General features: G+C 42.9%; 1 protein-coding gene across 4 annotated transcripts in view; it reads right to left on the bottom strand.

The window, feature by feature from the left end:
• Positions 1-17739, bottom strand: part of Disp1 (dispatched RND transporter family member 1) — a 161743-nt gene extending 144004 nt beyond the window's left edge. For 3 of the 4 annotated variants that reach the window (XM_028894576.2, XM_037211162.1, XM_028894579.2), the window contains exon 1: positions 17528-17710. The gene's annotated coding sequence lies outside the window, so the exon portion shown is untranslated. Of the gene's footprint in view, positions 1-17527 lie in introns of all 4 variants that reach the window. The other variant, XM_028894575.1, reaches the window with a different exon arrangement.
• Positions 17740-24634: the final 6895 nt, after the last annotated feature.

Here is a 24634-nt window from a genome sequence, read left to right as displayed (position 1 = left end):
AGAAACAATTACTGAAACCCACACAACTGACATCTGGAATGTTCATACCATACCAAGGGAACTTACTGTTTGACAGTATAAAATAATAAAGCAAAGCAAAATAATAATAATACTATACCACATATATTGCATGTATTATTTTCCATCCTAAAAACAATTCTCCAGAGTAAATAATAATCTACTTTGCAAATGAAAAAAAAAAAAAAAAAAAAGAATCCAAAGTTGGGCAACATGCCCTTTATCTAGTAGCTCATGTACAAGGTCAAATCATTCTTTCAGAGAAACTAGGTGGAAGGTGATATTTAACCTACTAAAAAGAATTGTGAAAGCATCATCAGAAACTATAAAGGCTTACCTATGTCACATGTCACTGTAAGAACACTGACTAACATTCATAAACAAAACAACTACCATTTTTAAAGCCTGTAGTTTGGATTCCTTGTATGCATGGGCTTCATGTGCACTGCCTAGCTAGGACAGAATTTCTCAGTAGGAAGACCTGAAGTATATCATTTTGTATAGAAGATATAACCTTGGACATTGCAACCAACCAATGTCATCTACCATGTTCACACTGGAGAACAGTGTAATTGAGTTATAAGACAAAACCTCATATTTTAAGAAGTTTACAGTTTTGCATCAGACCAAATTCATAGCTATCGTGGGTGGAACCCATTGCTGATCTGTCTCTCCTTTACTTCCAGAGACCAGATCCCATGGTTTCTCCATCTAACTACAGGGCAAGGTACTATACTCTGCCTGTCCCATATTTTCAAAGATGGCAGAGGGTTAATAAAATACCTAAGGAAAAAAATGGGAATAGGAAAAATAAAAACTCTAAAAAGTTTTTAAACTTAGAAATGAAATAACCATGATCTACACAGATGCTGGGTAAATACAGATAAGACCCCATCCTGAGGGAACTTCCAAACTCCTGGTCTGTGACAGCTCTATCGGCACAGGTAAGGTACACAAAAAGACACAGGATTTGGATTTTTGGATCTGAATGCTCAGGTGATTAAGACTATGCAAATATTTCAAAATACAAAACTCTCTGAAATCTGAAACACTGGTCCCTAAATGACAACATGTTCCAATGACTCCAATCAGTTTCCCAGTGATACATGACATTTAAACAGCCCTTGGAGTTTTATGAAATGCTTTCTGAGCATCTCACTTTAAATCTCATTACAACAACCTATAACAAAAATGAGTAGTCTCCATTGACTGAGGAAGCAGATTAAGGAACACGATATCCCTGCTTGGGTGGCACAAATAAGAAAAAAAACAAAGTCAAAGCCCAGCTCTAGACCGACTACATCCAAAGTCTCTGAAGAAAAATGAGTCTGGTTTCCATCATGTGAATTCACAGCTCAAGTCAGACCCTCTGAAGTGAATGCCTCGTAATCCATGTATCATAGCACAGTTTCACAATCATGACAAAGCCATGGGTATATGAGGAAAGTGAACAGCAACTAAGGACAAACCCTAAGGAAGGCTGGGCAACAGGACCAGCTTTTCCTACTCACTTCTCAGGACAAGCCCACTCCTCACATTCCTACCCTGCCAGAGTCTATACTGTTCAACAGTATGCGAGAGTGGACGATTACAGTAATCCTTATGCAGAGTACTAGAGAGATCATCTCAAACACTTATACCCCCACTTTTATACCACACTAATACCAGCTTCTGTGAGATCATACTTGTGACTTACTTCTTCATTAAAAGTATATTCTCTCAGCTGGGCGGTGGTGGCACATGCCTTTAATCCCAGCACTCGGGAGGCAGAGCCAGGCGAATCTCTGTGAGTTCGAGGCCAGCCTGGTCTACGGAGCGAGATCTATGACAGGCACCAAAACTATACAGAGAAACCCTGTCTGGGGGGGGGGGTCTCTTCTCAGGCTGGGGACACAGCTTAGTTGGAAGAATATTTGCTTTGTATGCATGAGGTCCTGAGTTAGACCCCAGCACCATGGGATGGCAGAAGTGACAGGGAGACATCTACTCTTAAAGACTGTTAGGGATATATCCCATTGCTAGTCTGTAAGATGCTATGAAAACTACTTCTGCCTACCTAGCATGCTTTCCTAATTCTTTTCTGGCTTGAGATCAACAGGAGTGACAAATAAGCATCTACTTTGTCTGCAGAAATCACTCCTCAATCCACATTGTCTTCAGAAGGCTGAAAACCCTAAACTGCCAATGCTTCCACGCCATCCTTTAGCCGACAGATGGGTACAAGTATTCAGATGGTGACTTATAGGGGGTTGTACTTTTGGATTTTAAATTTAACATGGCTCAATTTAAAATTAAAAACATATCATTTAAATTATATTCTCTTATATTTAACTTAAAATCAAATTAGGCAGTATCCACAAGAAATCAAACTAACTAAACAGTATTCTACATTTTAAAAAATCTCAACTGAAAAACTTTTTTACTTTTTTGGGGGGGAGTGGTGCTAAAATTTGAGCCTGGGGCTTCACACTGTACTGTTAAACCAAACCCTAAGGCCCTCAGCTAAAACAGCTTATGAAATACAAAATATCTGTTAGTGATGATAAAAGCTTTCTATATATCTTATGATCAGTTGGCCAAACTGAAGGTTCTTATAATAGCTTCTTAGATCGTAAACACCAGAATAGTTGACAAAACTCAATGACTTGGCAATTTTATCATCATAGACAGGTCCAGACCTACCAGTAAGCATTAAATTTCAAAGTTACAAACTCATTATGCCATCAAGCAGTAAATTAAGACTTAAACATACCAGTTTTAGGCCCCCTGGGAGTTACGATCTTGCCTGCTGTACCATTCTGCCTAGCTGGCAGCTGGCATACATCAATATGCCATTGGCTGTCAAATGAATGGAAGATCACTTCACTAGTTCACAGTCATTAGCATATTCAATGTCCTGGTTCCATCTTACAGGAGCCTCCTAATAGGCATCCCATATACTTCAGGCTATTACTTCAAAAAATTGTTCCAATATTTCTAGTTTGGGGTACTATCTCTTCCAACAGAACCAATAAAACACCGACATTCCACAACAGGCTTTCAGTATACCTTGTTAAAGGAACCGAAAAGGAACTGCCACTATCTAAGCTATTCTTCTGCCTAACCAACATTCAGTCCTAAGCTTCTTCCTGATTAGGAACTCAACAGCAATAACCAATAAACATCTACCTCATCTTTGCAGAGATCAGTCCTCACTCCATATTATATGTGTGGAGTTGTCAGATAAAAATCCCTATTCCATCCCACCTCTGAAATAATCTGTGGTGATATTGTGTCTCCCAATATATTGTGCACCCTAATAAACTTGTCTGGGGTCAGAGGACAGAACAGCCACTAGACAGACATAGAGGCCAGAAAATGGTGGCACACATACCTTTTATCCTATCACTTGGGAGGCAAAGATCCATCTGGATCTCTGTGAGTTCAAGGCCACACTGGAAACAGCCAGGTATGTGGTTTTAAAGACTCACACCTTTAATCCGAGAAAGTGATGGCAGGAAGCAGAAAGGTATATAAGGTGTGAGGACCAGGAACTAGAGGCTTTTAAGCTTTTAGGCTTTTAGCAGCAGTTCAGCTGAGATCCATTGGGATGAGGACTCAGAGGCTTCCAGTCTGAAGAAACAGGATCAGCTGAGAAGTTGGTGAGGTGAGTTTAGCTGTGGCTTTCTCTATTTCCCTGATCGCTCAGGTTTCACCCCTATATCTGGCTCCATGTTTTTTATTTAATAAGACCATTTAGAAATTCGTCTACAATTGACACCCAACTTTTAAAGAGCAACAACTTGTTTAAAAATGCTTTACATTGCTATAGATTTTAGTTTATTGATACAAATTTAAGGTTAATTTTGTTATACTGTACATTTATTTCTACTCTTGTTTAAGGTATGTTTGTGCAGCTCATTGAAATTGTAATGTATAATTAAGAAATATAGATTAATAATTAGTCATCTATGATAGTCAAACTTATAGTCATGTTAGTTAAGTTTTCTAGGTATACATAGATATATTTCAATTAGGAAGGTAATCTCCAATCACTTCAAACACCTACAGAATACAGCATTTAAAATGTTTTAAAACTTAGACTTTTCTGGACAATGAGAAATGTCTGGTTCTGGCACCAATCACTTCAAGGAAGATGATGGGCACCAAAGACACTCCATGTGGAGTTTATCTTCTTCATGGCAAAAGTTAGCCATTTGGGCAAGAAACTGTTCTTGCCTAAACTGCTTGACAAAAAGTTATATAAAGTGAACATGCAGGACCCATAAGAAGGTGACCACTGAACTTTGCAAAGCGAGATAGTCCTTCAGGTTCCTGCTTCACAAAGGAGACTGCCAGACATTCTGCAGGACACAGAGAGAAGTGACTGAGAGACTATAGGCCTATGGGCTGAAGAAGGATGCCCAACATTGTTGAAGAACTTTGGGTAACTGTCCAGGTAGCCATCTGTCTCTGTCATTTCCAGAATTTTAGAATTTGTTTACAATGCATTTCCTGTTTACTTAGGTAATACTATATCCTTCTGGGGTCTTTGATATAGCTGAAGACTAGATAGTTATAATTTTCCCTGGTTATGATAAAAGATAAATTAGATATGAAACTTTAGACTCACAAATATAGGATAGATAGAATATTTTCTTTAATTTTGCCAAATACAAATAGACTAGATATTGTAACTGTAATTCTTGCTTGATGACTGTTTTGTTATATGTAATTTTACTATGTTAAAGTTAAAAGCTTCCTTTTTGATTAGACAGAAAAGGGGAAGTGCTATGGGATGTCGTTCTGTATGCTGTGTATATGTGTTGCTCTGATTGGTTGATAAATAAAACGCTGATTGGCCAGTAGCCAGGCAGGAAATATAGGCTGGGCAAGCAAAGGAAGAGAATTCTGGGAAGAGGAGGTCTGAGTCAGGAGTCACCAGCCAGACACAGAGGAAGCAAGATGTCAAGGTAGAACTGAGAAAAGGTACCAAGCCACGTGGGTAAACATAAATAAGAATCATGGGTTAAATTAAGTGTAAGAGCTGGTCAGTAATAAGTCTGGGCTAATGGCCGAGCAGTTATAATTAATATAAGCCTCTGTGTATTTACTTGGGGAATGAGAGTGAGAGAGATTTATCTCTACCACCACCCAGGCAGAACACAGAAAAACTTCCAACTACAATAATCTCCCCATATGTTACATTCCATATGCACATAAGTGACAAATTGTACAATACTTAAACTGGACTGGCATTTCATAAAGCTAAATTCTCAATGGAGAAGCAGTCACATCAGCACAAAGGTCTGCACTCTAAGGGTTCCATACAACTACTACATAAACACAGTCTGCAGAGAAAGACTGGACAACAAACATGCTGACATTATTCTAGGCACCCAAGTCCATGTGCCATTTCAGTTCTTCACCAACTCAAACATCTAATGATCAGCCAACCCAAGCTTAAAGCAGAACAGCCAGAAACAGAATGCAGAGGGTACAATCTCACAATTGTTATCATGTCTGAAAGACAGCATGTGATCTTATAAGTAAAATTTAGGAGCCTGTTAGCTTCAGCTAAATGGTTAACTGTTGATGCCAGGGACTATGTAGGGAAGACCAGCCAAACTACACTACAGCGATCTCAAAGATGGTGGACTAAGAAGAAAGTGGGGGAGGCTCTTATAACCAGTCACACACTGTATAATGTTCTTTTCATCGCAGTGACCTAAAGAAATAAAAATTAAGTCCTCTTACAAAGGGTTCTTTGAAACCATGACTTGATTTCATGGGTAAGCTATGTGGTTTGCAAGACCTGAAGATCAAGTCAGTGATACAGCAAATCACATGGTCCACTTAAGGAAAAGTCAGAAATGGCGTCTGGAGTTGATACTGGCTGTGCAAATGAATGTGCTCGGTTCTTACTCAGCATCACCACCTGAAAGCAAACCATTGTCCCTTGAAATACTCATCTTCTCTATCAGAACTAACTGAGAAACAAGGCCCCAAACATCAAACCAATACCGCCTGCTAGGAAATATATTTTTTCAGTGTTAGTAAGCAAAGCAAAACATCTCACTTAGGTAACAATATTACAAGATTATACTGGGCGGGCGGGGGGGGGGGGGTGACACATGAAATGCTGCTCTCAAATTATTTTCTACTCCAGGATACCCTCCTAAATTTACTGCTAAATGAGGTTAAGAAGAAAATTACTCAGGAGGCAGAGGCAGGTGGATCTCTGGTCTACAGATCGAGATCCAGGATAGGCACCAAAACAACAGAGAAACCCTGTCTCAAAAACACAAAAACAAAAAGAAAATTAATATAGGCATTATTTCCCCCCCTCCAACCGAAACAGGGTTTCTCTGTGTAGCTTTGCGCCTTTCCTGGAACTCACTCTGCAGACCAGGCTGGCCTTGAACTCACAAAGATTCGCCTGCCTCTGCCTCCCCAGTGCTGGAATTAAAGGCGTGTGCCACCGCCGCCACCGCCGCCGCCGCCGCCACCACCACCCCCAGCTCCTTGTTTTTTGTTTTTTAGGAAGATTAGTATATTGGTACACTGCAAAGGAGCAATGGGGCTGAGCAGTCAGTATGGAGCTGCTTGCATCCTAGGCATTATTTTTGGTAACAATTTTTTCAATAAAAACCTCTTATAAATTTTTTTTGTTAAAAAGGAAAACTACATCTGAGCCTAAAATGCCTCCAGAAACACATTAAAAATCACATTTATAGAGAATTCATGAAATAAGGTCATCATCTTTGAAAAGCTTCATTAAGAAGCTAAATCCTTAGAGCAAACTGCAAAGTTCCAATATGAATAAGTTTTGACATGTTCACGGTAATTCCAACCTTCATGTCATAAATATTCTCAGAGCATTTGTTCCACCCACGTTTACAACACACAGAATCCCGGGTACAAAGTGAGTTGTGGAGCCTGTTCACCGCAGAGTCAGATGTACAAGAAACAACACTTCCTTCCATTAAAGGTCTGTCCTCAAACTGCTGTTCTCCGTCCTTGATAAGAAGGCAGTCGAGGTTCCAACAGGGGACGTTTTCAAAGGTGGTTTGGAAATCTTTTGGAGCTGTTTCCTCCAACCTGTTTATTTTTTACGGCTCTCAATGAACAAGGTTTGCCAGTTACTAGAATGCTGGACTAAGACCCAAAGTCCTCTCCCACATCACTACTCCACTACCTCGGCTCAATACAAAATACTCCAAGGAATGAGGTGACAAGGTGGCCTTGTTTCTGACAGGTGAATATATGTCTGGAGATCACCTAAAACAAGTTGGGTTATAGTGCTGAGTATAGGACACCTACCTCTCGGTCAATTATTGATCAGAGAGGCTCAGAGGCCACCTCAATGATACAGGCTATCACCATTGCTCTTGGTGGCCACCAAACGTAGGTGCAATAATACAATAGTGACGTGACTACTATGGGGACAACCAGCCACTTTTCTACTCAGATATGAGGCCCAACCCATAGTAAAAATTCATGCCTAGAACTGTAAACCCGATCAAAAGCCCATGGCTGCAGGTCATAGCCCTAGTGAGGGACCTACTATTATTTTCATAAATGGACATGGTATAAAACTACTTTCTAAGTTTGTGATTATAACCACAGATTAATGCTGATCTCAGCCTCAGTGAGAGAAATTTCATTTGCAGTTGGCAATGGCTAACGGAGAGACTGATAAATGGCCAAAGTGCGGAGAGTGACTTTTGCGTGCTCAGTATTAAATGGGACATCTCTCACTCCCTCCAAGGCTCTGGGAGAATCCTGGAGGAGGGTATGGAGGAAGTAGAAAGCATGTGAGAACCTAAAGATGGAGAGGAGTGCTATAAAACACTGTTTCTAGACACGACATCGATGCTGCCTTCATGAACTCCTCACAGCAGCCGTGGTCAGTTGCCTGCTTAACACCTCCCTGTCCACATCCCCTCCCGTGTAGAAGTCCCGAGGCCTATCCTTACCTGAAGAGCTGCTGGCAGGTAACTGCTGCTTGCAGAGGAGGAATCTGGTCTTTAGTGGGGTAGCCACTGGAAAACAGCCATGCTCCAGTAAACATCCTCTCTCTCACTCTCATGCAAGCAACCCCAATGAAACTCTGAGGGTCACAAAAGAACAAAACAAAACAGAAGACAAGAAAGTGAGAGGGGGCTTCTAGGAGGAAGGGGTTCGGCAGGAGTAGTAAAGGGAAAAGAGAGAGAGAGAACCATGGGCACAGAAAGGATGAAAATACCTTATCAACTTATGAAACTAATAAAAGGTATTTTAGCCGGGCGGTGGTGGCGCACACCTAAAGGCAGAGGCAGGCGGATCTCTGTGAGTTTGAGGCCAGCCTGGGCTACAGAGTGAGTTCCAGGAAAGGCGCAAAGCTACACAGAGAAACCCTGTCTCGAAAAGAAAAAAAAGTATTTTAAATGAGTGAAATCATTTAATGTATGGTAAAGTCAGGCCAGGCATTGGTGGTGCACGCCTCTAATTCCAGAGGTAGAGGCAGGCTGATCTCCATGAGTTCAAGGCCAGCCTGCTCTACAGAGTGAGTTCCAGGACAACTAGGGCTGTTAAACAGAGAAATTGTGTCTCAAAAAAACCCAAAAAAAAAGAAGAAAATATGGTAGAGTCAGAAATAAACTACAAGAAATGTTCCAGGGTCAGAAATCATGAGAAAGTACAAATCTAGTGATATATGCCTATAATCCCAGAACTGGGCATGAGGCAGAAGAGGAAGACAAAATTATGGGGTTGTGGGAAGGGAAAGGAACCTCACTGTGAAGTCTGGCTGAAGCCTCTTGCCAGCTGAGAATCAAGAATTTTAATACAACTAACAACATCTGCTTCAGGCCTTTCACTCCAGCTGTACAGCTGTAATTTTCCAGGAACTTCTCAGAAACCCCAGCACAGCAAAACACAGATCCCAGCCTGTGCGCTCCTGGTTTGCTGTTCTGACTGAAGTCTCTCATCAAAGGCATCTTCAGAGCCTCTCTAGAACCTCAACTATTGAAAAGAGAGAGGAGTCCCTAGAAACCCACTGACTGATGACATTAAAAAGCTTCCAAACCCTACATACAATCACCACAGGACACCCAGAGCCGACTCTCCTTGAAGAAGCCGCTCATGCCCCGGGGTGCTTCCTTCTTCCCCTATGGGCCGTGGCTCACCCTAAACTGTTCTTCCCGGAAGCCACATTCCCTGAGTTGAGGTCCTAGAAAACTCAAGACTTGAGACACAAAGGTGACAGTGAGAAGCTATGCTCTGTTCCTGCGGCCGCCGACATCCAAGGGTGTTCCAGGCAACACTGGTGAGTGCCCGCATTGACACCCAGCTGCTCTGCTCTCCTCCTGGCTTCCATGCTACGTCCCTTTCTTTGTGTCTTATTTGGGGTTTCTATTGCTGTGAGGAGACACCATGACCATGGCAACTCTTATAAAGGAAAACATTTAATTGGTGCTGACAGAGTTTCAGAGGTTTGTTTAGTCTGTTATCATCATGGTGGGACACTGCAGCATGCAGGCAGACATGGTGGGACATCCTGGCAACTCCAGGACCTGAGAGTTCTACATCCTGATCCACAGGCAACAGGAAGTGAACTGTGTACCACACTGAGCACAGCTTGAGCAAAGGAAACCTCAAAGCCCACCCCCACAGTGACACACTTCCTCCAATAAGGCCACACCTCCTAATAGTGCCACTCCCTTTAGGGACCATTTTCTTTCATACCACCACACTGTGACTATTTTCTGACCAAAGACCCACACAGTGTTTAATGTGAAAATATCACTGGTACCAAAGATTAAAATCCCCTAGAGTCACTATACTCCATTCATGTGGCAGGTGGTACTGTACATGGTTTATCCAGAAGGACATCACCATAAGGACTGATAGATACACCAATATCCTAAGGCACTCTTCTGCCTCTAAGAGAGCCACCCGAGCCCCTGTAGAGGTAAACTAACTCTGGTGTTAACCTGAATTGAGGTCCCTAAAAGACAAAAGGGACCTCCAGACTTTTGATTACAACAGTGTGACGCTGTGCCTCTATCTCCACCATTGCTGAGAAGAGGCAGAGGCGGGGTGCCAGCTTGAGACCTCCCTGGGCTACAAAGTAAGTCTCAGGGCAGCCTAGGCTATGTAAAGAGACTGCCTCAAAAAGAACAGAATGAACAAATACAGAGAGGTAAATTAGTTCTAAAGCCAGCAGGTCCTGGTGGCATCTGCACAGTCCTGGTGGTGAAAATTCGAGGCGGGGTGCAGAAAATTGGTAAGAGGAAGTAAAACCTGGCAGTCTACACACAGTGCAGAGCCAGAAACCATCCCACACAAAGCTCCACAGCAGAGTAAATTCAAAAGTAATTTGTCATACGGATGGAACACACAGAAGAATGATCAGGAGAAGAAACAGGTTGAATGTTAACAACTAATCTAAATACTGTTATTTCTGAGGCTAAAAGATGAAGTCTCAAGAAGCATAACATAAAAATAGATGACATCAGAGGAAGTTGGGATTACTGTTCCTTATAGTAGGGAACAGAGGCTGCAAGAGCCATTTTGATTAGACAGCATGGTGCCCATACAGATGGGCATGGGCAAAGATGACTAACATTGGACATCTGGGGGACTATGACTCAGGAAAAAGGAGAGGCTAACACCAATGTCTGGAAAACCCAAAAGCAAACAGCAATGTAATCTGTTATATAAAGAAGGCTACTTTTATGTGATGCTGGATAAATATGGCTTTGAGGTCAGAGGCAAGTACTTTGATCTCTGCCAGTCTGCCTGTGTGTGTGGCTGCCTGTAAGGCTGTCTGTATCCGTACCCATGTGGAGTCCGTGTGCCAGTCTGCCTGTGTACCAATGCATGGAGTTGGTTCTCTCCTTCCATCTGGATGTGGGTTCAAGGGATTGAACTCAGGTTTTGAGGAGGTTCCCACTTAGCTATCTCACAGGCCTCTGAAGATTATTCTATTTTATAGAGCTAAACACTGCACTCTAGAATTTAAAAGAGTATAGTAAAAGCACTGTAGGTCAAGTATTTCCCAGTGAAAAGCTTTAACTCAACAATCCACATACAAACTATCCCCTTTCCACTCTCATGGCCAATTTTAAATCAACTTTTTTTTTTTCCCCTTTTCTTCACAGGATGTTTCTACAACGCTGCCATCTATATGTCCATTTAGAATAAAAATTAATTTCTCTATATATCTAAAATAAACTGCCCCACAAAGTACCAGAAAACCTATAACTGCTATTGTTAGTGGAAGAGAAGGCCACCCCCTCCAATAGGACAGCACAGGCAACATAAGACAACACAAGACAGGTCCTCTCAGCCTGGGGTGCGAATGCTAAGAAATCAACAGCCAGGCACTAACATTGAAGGGGAACATTTATTACAATAAAATGGACAGTCCTGCCTGCAAACACAGATTCCTATCAGAAATGCCACAGGAGGGAGGGATTTCTAGGGGAAATCTTAAGTAAGGCTGCATTGTGCATAACACAGAAGGCATCCGCTTGATGAATAGCATAGTTGTTAAAAGCTAAATCCTGGACTTCAGGTTGCCTGGATTCAAATCCCAGCTCCAATAATTACTGTGTAGACAGGGCAAGCTATTCAGTCTCCATAAACCTCAGTTTCCGTGTCTGTAAATCTGGTATAATGGCTCTTAATGGGATTGTAATGAAGACTAGATGAGACAGGACAAATTCAAAACCAGAGATCAGCATGCACTAAACAGTTAGTAATTGTTAGTAGTCATCTAATTAAGACTAATCTCTTTTATAAAACAGATCTGAAATGCCAAAAGCACCTAAACAGTGGTTAATAAATTATATTTTAGTTGCCCACTTCCTAACAGGAGTAGATGACACTAATATCCATCACACAGTCAGCAAATAGAAAAGCCTGGAAGCCAGCAACAACTAGAAATTAAATCCTTTTTTAAAAGGTTACTATTCAGTAAAGGCCCTAATAATCAGGTTACAATACTAAGGACATGTTTCTATGTTATGCTGCTGCTAAAGCTACCCATCAAGGAAAGCGTCTGGCTAAATCAACCACAGGACAGCCAAAGGAAACCAAAAAGAGCCACCTATTTGGTAAGTACAGTACTTCAGTCCTTCCCTCAAATACCTAACTTGCATGAGAGAAGAGGGAAAAGGCAGGGTGACAAGATATCAGACATGGGCAATGCAAAATGTTCCTTAAGGTTTCAAAGACTAAATAACATACTTACTGCAAGTAATCATAAATGTTACATTTGGCCTTTAAAAATGTTTTTAAAGATTTACTTTTTATTTATGAGTCTATGTGTGTGAATATGTGCAAGAAAACCAGAAAAAAAAAAAAGGCATTGGATTCTCTGGAGCTGGAGTTACAGGCAGTGGTGAGGTGCCACGTGGGTGCTGGGAACTGAACCTGGGTCCTCTGAAAGAGCAATAGTACATGTCCTTTAAACTAGTTGTTAATTTAACCAATTAGGGCTAGGGCTATATAGCCCAGGGGTAGGACATCTTTCTAATACATGTGAAGCCCTGGGCTCAATGCTCACATTGAAAAGAAAAAAATGAACACAAACTGTATATATGTTTCTGCATGCGCTCATTCGCAAAGTCAAAGCACTTGACCTTGAAGCTTAAGAAAACCTACGCAGCATCCAGGAACGAGCCACCTCTGTCTAAGACCTAAGACCAGTCACGCCACATCTGCCACCCACACCTGAGGGGACCTATTTGAGAACAAACTGCTAACTGTCGGCCACAGCCATCAGCATCACCTGTACAGGCTTCCAGGACCGGAATCTAATAACTACTTGCTTGATAGCCACTAATTCACTCTTCATTTCAAAGTAGCCTTTTTATCTAGGTTAAAACTGTCTAAAATAATTTCTTTTGTAGCAGATGGAAATGAATTCATTATTACCCTACACTATCCTTTTCAGCTGGCAATAACTTGTTGTAGAGGAAAAAAAAAAAAAAGCTGGGTGATTTTCATCTGAGTTTGGATTCTGGCCCTGCCCCGCAGCATGCTGTCAGATGAGAAGTGTTCCAGCCTCACATTCCGAGGAAAATGGATTTCTATGTGAGCCGCCCCCATGTTAACTGCCACCTCACTTTCTACACAGAGCAAACTTGTCCAAAGTATATACTACTTTCAACCACCCTTCATGCTACTACATTAACTGAAGTAGCATCCTTGGAAGAACTGACCAATTAGAAGCTAACTGCACCTAATGAAAACTTAAAGTGAAACACATGAAATAAACAAGTGGCTAAAACAACCCTAGTTGTGCACAGCTGAAATAAAAACCCTCCCTCTTGTACTTTAGGTTCACACAACAAAAACAACAACAAAAGAAATCAAGGTGCTTTTGAGAAAAGAAAACAATGTATACTTCCCCAGGAAAGGACTTTAAAATATGCTCCAGCATTCACTCTAACACAGAATTATATATAGTACCTTAGCCTCTCCAGAAGTGAAACATAATACCTACTGTCTTAGTTTGCTTTCTCTTGCTGTGATAAATCACGGACTGAAACCAACTTGGGGATGAAAGGATTTTTTTACTGGCTTACATATCTCAATCACAGTCCATCACTGACTGTGTAAAGGAAGGTAAGTCAGGATAAGAACTCAATCAGGGCAGAAAGCTGGAAAAATTTCTCTTCACAGTCCTGGACTACAATTGATTAACAAATGGCATTGATATTACTACCAAGATTCAATTCAAAAGGCCATTTAGATCCTATAATGCCCCCAGCGTCTCCTTAAACCCTGTGAGAGAGGATTTCCAAAGTCCTGCCCCACAGACTTTGTGGGTTCCATGAACACCTGTTTCTTTACCATCAACTTATTCCAGAAGGAGAACTCTGAACAACTTCTCCAGGTCCTTGTGGTTCCTGTTCTTAAGGCCTCTTGGACTATCCCCATGAATGATGCAATAAGTAGCTTATACTTGCAAAAATTCTTCAAGCTCCATGGGCAGCACACATCATGATGTGCCCTAAATGGGCATGTCAACGACAAGAAGACTACAAAATTAACTGCTGAATCTCCAGCCTGAATGTGTCACTCCCTCAGATGAGATGATCAGTGCCCTCCTCTTTGCTCCCCATCTACCTATTCCCCTGAGGCAGGATCTCTCCTTGAAGTTAGGCTAGGCTGGAAGTCAGCTAGCCCCAGGAATCCTTTTCTGTCCTGCTAGAAGCTGGGGTCCCATGAGTTCTGGGATCAGAACTCTGGTCCTCAGGGTTACGCCATACAGCAAGTGCTGTTCATCACTGAGCCATTTCTCAGCCCCCTTAAAATAAACCTTTAAATCATAATAGTAATAATACACATATGCTCATTCATCCCCCCTCCCCCAGAAACCCTAACTGATACACTAATCGAGTAAAAGTCAAATGGGTATTTTTTAAAGTCAGGGTTGATAAATGTATCTTTCTAACCCTTCAAATACGACAGCATGTTACAGAAATGCGGGCTGCTATTTCTAAGTTAGTACTTTCAATGCAATGCCAACACATCAGCAATGCTATTATCTCACTATGATCATGAATCATTAATCACTATCATCGACCCAAACCAGCCTGACTCAATACAAGCTTTATGGAAGAAGTATTTCAAATGCAGAAGACCAAGCTAAAAATAATCATTAACAAATGAGTTAGAAAATGGACACCAAAATATACCACAACAAGCAAAAATAATAACCTTCCTAGCATAAGGAGATAAAAATTAACAAATATGCATAAAAATTTTCAGTTTAAAAATCATTAATAGCAATACAGGGGATCAGATCCACACTGAGTTCCTACACAAGTTGAGGGCACTTTGGATACCAAACAACACAGGAACAGATGTGTCTCTTAAGTTTTAGTGCAATCTGGAACTCCCAATAACAATGAACATCTGGTAATAGTATGGAATGATGTCCACTTTTCAAGAAGAAATAGTCTAGCAATTCGCTGCCTTCATTCCGGCAAAGATAATAATATAGACGATTACAAAACAATGTTGTTTAGAGGTAGCAAATTATACACAAATTTCTGTTAAAAATGATAAGCTCTACCTCAATTACAAATACTTTTAGCTTGCCTCTGAGTTCTTCTTTTCCTTAGGGACTCAGCATAATGGACTCTGCCCTTCTTAACAGAACCACAGTTTTGTGTAGCTGCTTTGAATCCCCTTTGAGTCATTGAGGCCAGAGTCACCTTGGTCACTATGAATGGAAAGGACTAACTCAGTGAGGGAGAAAGGATACGGACTGGCTGTAAGAGACCGATGGACTGTGCCTCAGCCATCCTTGGTGGCTCTGGAGTGTCTCCTAACCCACAAAGTTGTGTTCCTCAGCCATATCCAATTTTCTAGACTGGATCAAATGACCAGGAATTTGACCTCTAACTAGGACAAGCAGGTAACTGGGAATGTTCTATGCAATAATAGAGCTGATAGCCAGAAGGCACTAAACCAACAAACTCAGTTGCTTGAAAACACATTACAAATTGGTGACTACCCAAACAAAACATTTAAATACATGTATATGAAGGCTGTCTGAATTACCACTGCTTGGGCAGTTCTCCCTCAACAGACACACATCATGCAGTAGAAATAAAAAGAAAATGTGAATCCATACACACCAATAACTAGCATTTTGCGGCCCCTAATCAAAAATTCTCACTAACATAGCTAATAATGAAACACATCAAAATCATACAGGATGCAAAGAATTTATCTAAAGGGAAAACTAAGCAATTTATTCAGCAGTTACATCAAAGAATAAACATCCCAATGATTTCCTAAACCCAAGAAACTTCGAACACCTTTCAGATCTACAACTAGAAACCTACCACAGAAGGCAAGCATTCTTGCATTTCAAGGATGAACACTTCCACCACCCAAGAGCTATAAAGACTCGAGTGTTCTCAAGGGTATCTCTTTTAAAAGTCAGGGGAATGGGAGGATGGGGGAATTGCTACAGGTTTTTTAGGGTTTTTTTTGGGGGGGGGGGTTGGTTTTTTGAAACAGAATTTCTCCATGTAGTTTTGGTGCCTGTCCTGGATCTCGCTCTGTAGCCCAGGCTGGTCTCAAACTCACAAAGATGGGCCTGCCTCTGCCTCCCGAGTGCTGGGATTAAAGGCATGCGCCACCGCCGCCCGGACTCGAGACAGATTTTAAATCAAAACAACGAGCTAAAATAAAATCAAGCCTTATCAGATAAGCAACAAATCTACCCCCCTCCCCAAGAAATGAAATTAAGGGGCTTGGAGAGATGCTGCAGCCATTAAGAGCATGGGCTGCTGTTCCAGAGGACTTCAGTTGGATTCCCAGCACCTACAAGGCAGCCCACAACTCGAGTTCCAGGGACCATGACACCCTTTTCTGATCTCTATGAGCACCAAGCCTGCATGTGGGGCACAGACATACAGGCAGGCAGAGCATCCATCCTTAAAATAATTTTTTAAGAGATTAAATGAAGACATGCAAAAAAAAAATTAACACAGCAGTTAGCACAGTAACTTCCAAAGACTTCATTCAATGTCTTCATTAATACGTTAAAGCCCTGTGTAGGGGACCATCATACACTGGTAAACATCAGCTGTACCACTCAACATACCGTTATCACAATGACCATCTCACTGGAGCGGAGCACAAGATCCAAGATCACCAAGACGTTCTAGTAAGTTAGTGAGATACTATGATATCAATAAATACACAGTGTTTTCTGATTTGTTTCAAATAGCTCAGGTCAGATCACTAAGTAAGATTTAAGTTACATGTACTGACAAATACGGGGCGGAGGGGAGCGTGTGTGAAATTAAGATTCTAACTCTTGGGATGTGAAACACTTAAAACAATCCTTACAAATCAGCCTCCATCCGTGATGGCACTCTGGCTTTCCCTAGCTACGCCCAGCATGTGGCAAAAATCCAATCTATTTAGCATCTAAAAATGTGTCACTACGCTGGGAAGCTAGTGACACGCTAGGTCGTAAAGTGCAAACTCGAAGGTGCTAGCCTTCTCCAGACATTCATCCCACGACAAAGGGAGTGGGACAACCTGAACTCGCAAGGTAGAGTGGAGTCCAAAATGAAAACTTCGGTAGGCTTGCTTGTCTGAATCAAAGGCATGAAGTCCTGTGAGTCTGACAAAGAAAGGTAGCCTGAGTCGGAGCTAGGTGAAGTAAGAGTTCAAGTTTTCCCTGTGAAGGTAGAACATTGTCCAAAGCCCACAGGAAGAGGGGGAAGACTGGAGAGAGAGAAAGAAACAGTATTGCAAAGAAAGCGGTGGTTGCTGAGCATGCAAGCCGCGGCTGGTCATCTCGCAGATGGGTTAGGTCAAGACGTCCTTCTCATCTTCGACCCCGATGGAGAAGAGAGCTGGCCCTGGAGCCTCTCCCTGCAAGCCCCCTAGGCCACCTCGGGCCACCTTCCCCACAAGCTGCGGGACGCGGACACACCCCCATGGAGGATGTCACCTCGGCCTCCTCAGCCCCTCGCAGCGGCCCTGCGCCAGCCGTCCTCACCCCGGAGTCCCGGCTCTCCCGCGCCGACTCCCGCGTGCCTCCCCGGCCTCCCCCGAACCGCGGCACGGGGCGACGCAGCGCCGAGAAGCGTCCACACGGACACCGGGCGTCCGGGACACTGAGGCTCCGAACTCAGCTCCAGCCGGAGCTCGCGAATCCTGGCCCGGAGCCGCGCTTCCGCCTGGCGCGGGCCGCGGTCGCCAGCGGGACCGGAAGTCCCGCCTCTGGCTCCTGGGCCCGGGCCTCCCGCTACTCCAAGCTGCAGCAGCTGGGCTGGGGTGTGGAGGCGCGTGCCTCTCCTCCCTCTCCGGCTCCCCGTGGTATGCCACTTAGCCGGTCTGCAAATGCTGGGCCAAGTGTCCACCAGATGACTCAGGCACACACTCTGGTTGCAAGTTGAGATAAACAAAAGCAGTGGCTGATCACACCACGAGGGAGTAGATTTTATTTCATTAACGAAGATATTTATCTTCTCCATCACTCAGGAAACAGGAAAATGGTAAACAGAGAACCACACTTTGACGGGCTGTCTAGTTATCTTTTATCTCTTGTTTTCTATTAAACCCTACTTTCATTTCAGGACCCTGAAGATGGACTCCATTGAAGACAAGTGTTACTCGATCTTATCCCTCTTTCCAGTGAAGCAACATTGAATAATTCTCCTTTTTCCACTTTTCCCTATTATTTTGGGTCCTTTCATTGGTTTATTGAAGTGGCTGAACCTTGTTTGTTGGGGTACAAGCGGTAACCCCTCAAGTAACGCAACAACTTGTTAAGAGCTGCGGCAGTGTTGAGAATGCTATGGTGTAGAGAGTTGAGCAAGAAGACTGCCTATGAACGACAACTTCTGAATTAAAGAATGAATAAGGGTTAAAGTAGGCAAGGACATGCAGGATACCAGGAAGTGAGAGCCTGCCTTGGACAGGTAGCTGCAGAGAAGCGGGGTCAGCTCAGCAAGGCCAGATGATGCTCAACTTTATTAAAAAAAAAAAAAACTTGGAGCTTCCAATTTCATAACAACAGAATCAATGCAGTCACTAGTAGAAGAGACAAGACAGTGAATCGTGGGTTTTCCTGAAGTGACTGTACTAGTTATCAAAAAAAAAAAAAAAAAAAAAAAAAAAAAAACAATCAGAAACCTGATAGTGGGGATTTTAGCCCAGTGATTATGGTATTTGCCAAAGTGCATGAAGCCCTGGGTTTGCTATCCAGCATCATAGAAGCTGGCACAGTGATGCACACCTGGAAAGTTAACACTCAGGCGGTAGAGGCAAGAGGATCAGTAGTTGAAGGTCGTCCTCAACTACAAAGCTAGTTAAGGAGCAGCCTGGATACACAAGATAGGGAGGAAAGGGGCAGGGACCAGGGGAAGAGGATAGATGAAAAAGATGAAAATAAAAACCTGTAAGAAGCCATAGGTAGAAATGCAGTCTTCCCTGCCAGTGTTTTCTCAAATAGCAATACCCAGATGGAAAAAGAATGAGCAAATACTAAAACTCTCCCAAGGCTCAGATCTTTGAGGTTGCCTCAACCAACAGAGATACCAACCAAACTATCCAACAAAGAGATACCAACAAAGTATCCAAAGATACCAACAAAGGGAGGAGCCAGGGAAGAGCAGACTTCACCGACAGCAGTGAGGACTGCTGATTCTGTTGCTATTTTTTACTCACTATTGGTGTTACATAGGCTTCTGTCATACCACGCTCTCCTTTCTCCTTACTTTCTTCCTTTTAAAACAAGGTTTTACTATGTCACCCAGGCTAGCCTTGAACTCGTGACCCTCCTGCTGCATCCTAGACCAAATCTTTAAGATTTCTTGTCTCAGGAACTTCAAGTATGGCATAGGGACATACAGAGAGAAGACAGCCATTAGAACTGAGTCTCAGGGCTGGAGAGATGGCTCAGCCATTAAAGACTAGGCTCACAACCAAAAATATAAGAACTGAGTCTCACATGTGACAATGTCCTAAAGAAAAGTTCTATGAACAAATATCTTTGCCAAGAACTCATGTTCCTTGCCCTGTTTCCTTAGATTACAAGAAGTATCTGTATATATTTCCAAGACATTTTGTTTTAATATCCAGAGAGCATTTTGCTATCTGTAGCCAAATAACCTTAAGGAATGTATCCAGATCATGTCCTTGTTTAAGATAATCTGCTTCCCAACCCATCCTCATTCTCATAGAAAATGAGACCAGATGTTAACTCTTAACCCAAACAGGGCCAGGGAAATTTCTTCTGCACTAAGGTTGGTCTCAATTTGCACCCTGAAATGAATATATCATGTAAATCTAGAATTAAATTATATATATGTAAAATGTTCAAAGATGGTGGATGGGCATAAAGAATGAGGAAGAAGTGAAGATTTGGAGAAGAGGATATAGAAAAAGAAGAATTATCAGAGAAATAATTGCCTTAGATACAATCTTCCCAGTTTTTGATTCCCAATTCCTTGCAAGGTGAAGCTGGGCTTCCTGGCCTTAAATTCTATGGAAATCTGCATCCTCCCAGCAAATACCCCCATTTAACTACAGTGGGTAGGTCACTATTCCCAGCAATCATGTAACTAATCAGCAATTCACAGGATACAGGAGACTTGTTCATTCCGTGGCACCCACCTGAGCTTGGAAGACCACATCTCTCCCTAGCCTAGGACAGGAGTTTTCATGCCCTCCTGTGGGTGCCAAATCTTCAGATAACTGTCGCGATGACCACAGGCCTTGACAGATTAAGCGATAAAATCACATAGGAGGACAGAATATTGTAATCAGGGCATAAAGCTGAAGGGAGACTAAACCCCAACACCTAGCTAGGTATAGTGGTCTCCCTAAGACCAAACAACTCAACAGGCCCTGGGACTGGCCCGGTTCCGTCTTCGCTCTTCCAGTCCTGATCATCCATCCCAGTGTGTTGAGCTTCTGTATGGGAAAGGCTTCGTTGCTTTTCTCATCACTGTGATAAAACCTGAAAGAAGCAACTTAGGTGGGGGAGTGGGGGGTAGTTTAGATGGTGAAGGGGACTCCTGCACAGCACGGGCTCCCTTCCAGACCCCGACTCAGGCACAAACCACACCCAAACACCTGTTTTCACAGAGAGAACCTTTATTAAGTGGGGAAGAAAAGGTAACGTGGCTGCCCCTGACTCAGGGAGAAAACAGCAGCAAATGACCTTGCACATGTGATTTTTAAGAAGAGAAAAAGGGGAGGTCTGTGTTAGAAGGGGCCAGGGTGGGGTGATGAAGGAGACAGAGAATGAAGGAGAAGGGGAAGGGGACAAGGAGAGGGAGCAGGGGGATTTGTCCCAGGGGGACAGAGGACTGCCTCTGGACAGAGAGGAGACAGATGTGGCACATAGGAAAATGACAGTTTATAAAGGTACAAGGGGAAGCCCTGTAATAGGATGGAGTGTTTAAAATTAGAATTGGGAATGTTAATTAGGTGAGCCAAAGGGGACTTTTGATTGCTAGACTTTTGATAGCTGGACCTTGGTAGTCAGCCTCAGGAGGAGGAAGTGGCCAAATAAGGGACTAGACCTTGGTGGCCAGCTTTAGGGATGTAAGCTAACGGTTTTTTAGCAAGGCAGAGGGAATGGGATGAAGGGCAAGGCCTGCCAGAGCCGCATGGTCCAGTGGGCTAGTGTCCCTTCAGATGGTATGATCTATTACGGTAGGGAAGGTGTTGTAGATACAGCAGTGCAAGTGTGAGGCTGCTCACTTACATCTCTATAGATTGTGAAACAGACTGTGGCCAGAAGCTGGGCTGGGCTATTGTCCTCAAGGCCTGCATACCTCTCTCCTGTGGACCCACTTGCTCCATCTAGGCCCCACCTCCAAATGATTCCACAACTTCTCAAAGCAGTGTTACCAGTTGAGTGTTCAAGCACATGAGCCTATGGGGGACAATTTTCATCCAAACTGTAATAAAGTGCTATCCCCAGAGAAGCAACTGTGAGACCTTTAAGACTCATCGGTTTCCTCTCACTGACCTCTTGGTCTTTAGAGTTTACCCATATCTGGATAACAGCATCACTAGGCTACAGAATTGTGAGAACTGTCCAGAAACACTTCCAAGAGACAGCAGATAACAGACAGGTCCTTCAATCCTGGAAAGAAAAGTTTAAGAGGTCTCTTAGCTTTTTGTTTCCAGTACTTATAAACTGTCTCAGACAGATAAATGCGCTAATTAACAGAGCTAATAAGGTTAATTATTCATCAGACCTAATCCCCCATATTACAATCTCTTCAGTGCATGCGCAAAATTTGTCTTATCATTATTTTTCCACCAATATAAATATCAATACCATTAGCAGCTCTATCAAAAACTATACCCTCTCCATTTGCACATGCACCACTGCCATAATTCATGGCAAAATCAACAGCCTATTTCCTGCTATATTAACCAATTGATGGAAGAATATATCAATTAGAAGCAATGGATCGGGTACTAATTAAGATGAGCTAGTATTCTCCAATTAATAATCCCAGCTCCACTGCAGCTAGCTGACTAGTGGCAAGGACTTGACCATGAAGACTTTAATGTTCTGTGCTCCAGTAATTTCAGAATAAAGGGAAAGACAATGCCCTACTAACTTAAGTGTGCTGTTTCCTTCCAAAGCATGGTCTGTCTCAAAAATGTCTCAGTTTAATTGAACATTTTGTTTGGTTTTCACGCTTTATTTATTGTGTATACACGAATTCACATGGGCTTACATAAGTGTGTTTGATGGTACCATGTGTGGCCCAGCTCATGTAGATGTCAGAGGACAACTGTCAGGCATTGGTTCTCACCCTCTACCTTGTCAACAGAGGGTTTCTCTTGTTCTTTCTGCATCGACTCCAGGCTAGCTGATTCACTCGTGTCCAGACAATTCTTTCTTCGCCTTTCTTCTTGTCATAGGAGCAGTGGGGTTACAGATGCACGCCACCACATCTCACTCTTTTATGTGGGTTCCGGGGATCAAACTCACATTGTCAAGCTTGCATGGCAAATGTTTCCACCTGCTGAACCATCTCTTATAGCCCAGGCTGGCCTCAAACTCACTATATAGCCAAGGCTGGCTTTGAACTCCTGATCCTCCCACATCTACTTCCTAACTTCTGGGATTATATGAACTGTGGGAGCCCATTCTGGGGTTCCTCGTGGCTTTACCCAGCAGGTCCAAATAGAGGATGATCAGGACCACGGGGCCTGAGTGCAGGTGTCTGAGATGGCCTGCACTTGGCTGTGCTGGGGGAGGAGGTCTTTTGCTCCACCCCTTGGCGTCTCTATAAAAACCCTGGGCCAGAGACAGTCAGGGGCCGTTGGAATAGGTTCCAGGCCCTCTCGAGGCTATCCTTTATTTTCTATCTGTTTATCTCCGCAAGATTCTCCGCTATAAATCCTTCTATCTAATATTTCCTGCTGCTCGCACTCAAGAAAACTCTGGGAAGCTGTGGGGGTGGTGGGTAAACGCCCCACAATGAACTAGCAAGCCTAGATAATTAAAGTATTTAAGAACATGAGTTCTGATACTTTAATCTAGTTGTTTTTGTGGTAAGTAATATTATCTTGCCATTTATGTTAGTTATCTTCCAATCACTGTGACAAAAAAAAAAAAAAGAAAGAAAGAAAAGAAAAGAAAAAAAGAAAGAAACAAATAACTTGTATGGAAAAAGATTTGTTTTTGCTCATTGTTCCAGCTGGTCAATGAGGCCTGTGACAGAGCAGTGTGTCGTGACAGAAAGGCAGGGCAGAGAGAGCCTGCTCACCTCATGGCAGCTAGACAACCAAGAGAGAAGGGCCAGGACCCCAACATCCCCTTCAAAAGTACACCCTCAGTGACCCAACTTCCTTCCCCTAATCCCACACCCTAAAGGTTCCTTTACCTCCTAATAGCACCACATGTTGGGGACCAAAGCATTAAGTTCCAAGGAGGCTTTGGGAGATCATCACCATCCAAGGCATAACACCATTGCGACCATTTATTCGGGTACTTGGGAAGCGGAAAGTTCATTCGCCCTGTCACTCACCCATCACCACGGTCTTCACTGGCTTTCTTTGCTGTGATAAACACCATGACTAAAAGCAATCTAGGGAGGAAAGGGGTTATTTCACCTCAGAACTTAGAGTCCATCGTGAAGGAAGTCAGGGCAGAAACTCAAGGCAGAAACTAAGCAGAGGCCAGAGAGGAATGCTTCCTGGCTTGTCTCAAGGCCCAGGTACAGTTCTCATACCACCCACGACCACCTGCCCACAGTAGGCTGGTCCCTCCTGCATCAATCATTAATCAAGAAAATGTCCCATGGACTAGTCTACAGACCAATCTGATGGAGGCATTTCCACAACTGAGCTTCCCTCTTTCCAGATGACTCTAGATTGTGTCAAGTTGACAAAACCATCCAGCACACCGGGCAGTGGTGGCGCACACCTTTAATCCCAGCACTCGGGAGACAGAGCCAGACGATCTCTGTGAGTTCAAGGCCAGCCTGGGCTACAGAGTGAGTTCCAGGAAAGGCGCAAAGCTACACAGAGAAACCCTGTCTCAAAAAAAAAAAAAAAAAAAAACAAAAAAAAACTATCCAGCACATGTAGCTGGAGTTTTCCAGCCTTGCCCACAGTCAGGACAAATCTCTGTCACCTGCCAGTCCCACAGCCACTCAGACCCAACCAAATAAACACAGAGACTTATATTGCTTATAAACTGTATGGCCGTGGCAGGCTTCTTGCTAACTGTTCTTATATCTTAAATTAACCTATTTCTATACATCTATACCTTGCCACTGGTTCGTGGCTTACCAGCATCTTCACATGCTGCTTGTTATGGCAGTGGCTGGCAGCGTCTCTCTCTGCCTTCCTGTTCCAATTCTCCTCTCTGTTAGTCCCGCCTATACTTCCTGCCTGGCCACTGGCCAATCACTGTTTTATTTATTGACCAATCAGAGAAATTTAACATACAGACCATCCCACAGCAAGCACAACCACCATTCATTGCTGAGACTCGTTCAACTTTCCAAACTGAAACTCCATGCCCATTAAACAATAACTTCCTATTCTTCTCACACATATGGATTTTAGACAAATTTTATAGGTATATCCTATACAATACTTTCAACACCAATTCACACTT

This window comes from Peromyscus leucopus, chromosome 15 (assembly GCF_004664715.2).
Source record: "Peromyscus leucopus breed LL Stock chromosome 15, UCI_PerLeu_2.1, whole genome shotgun sequence".
NCBI lineage: Eukaryota > Metazoa > Chordata > Mammalia > Rodentia > Cricetidae > Peromyscus > Peromyscus leucopus.
Note: the sequence above shows the minus strand (reverse complement) of the source record. Positions and strands in the feature narration are given on the sequence as shown.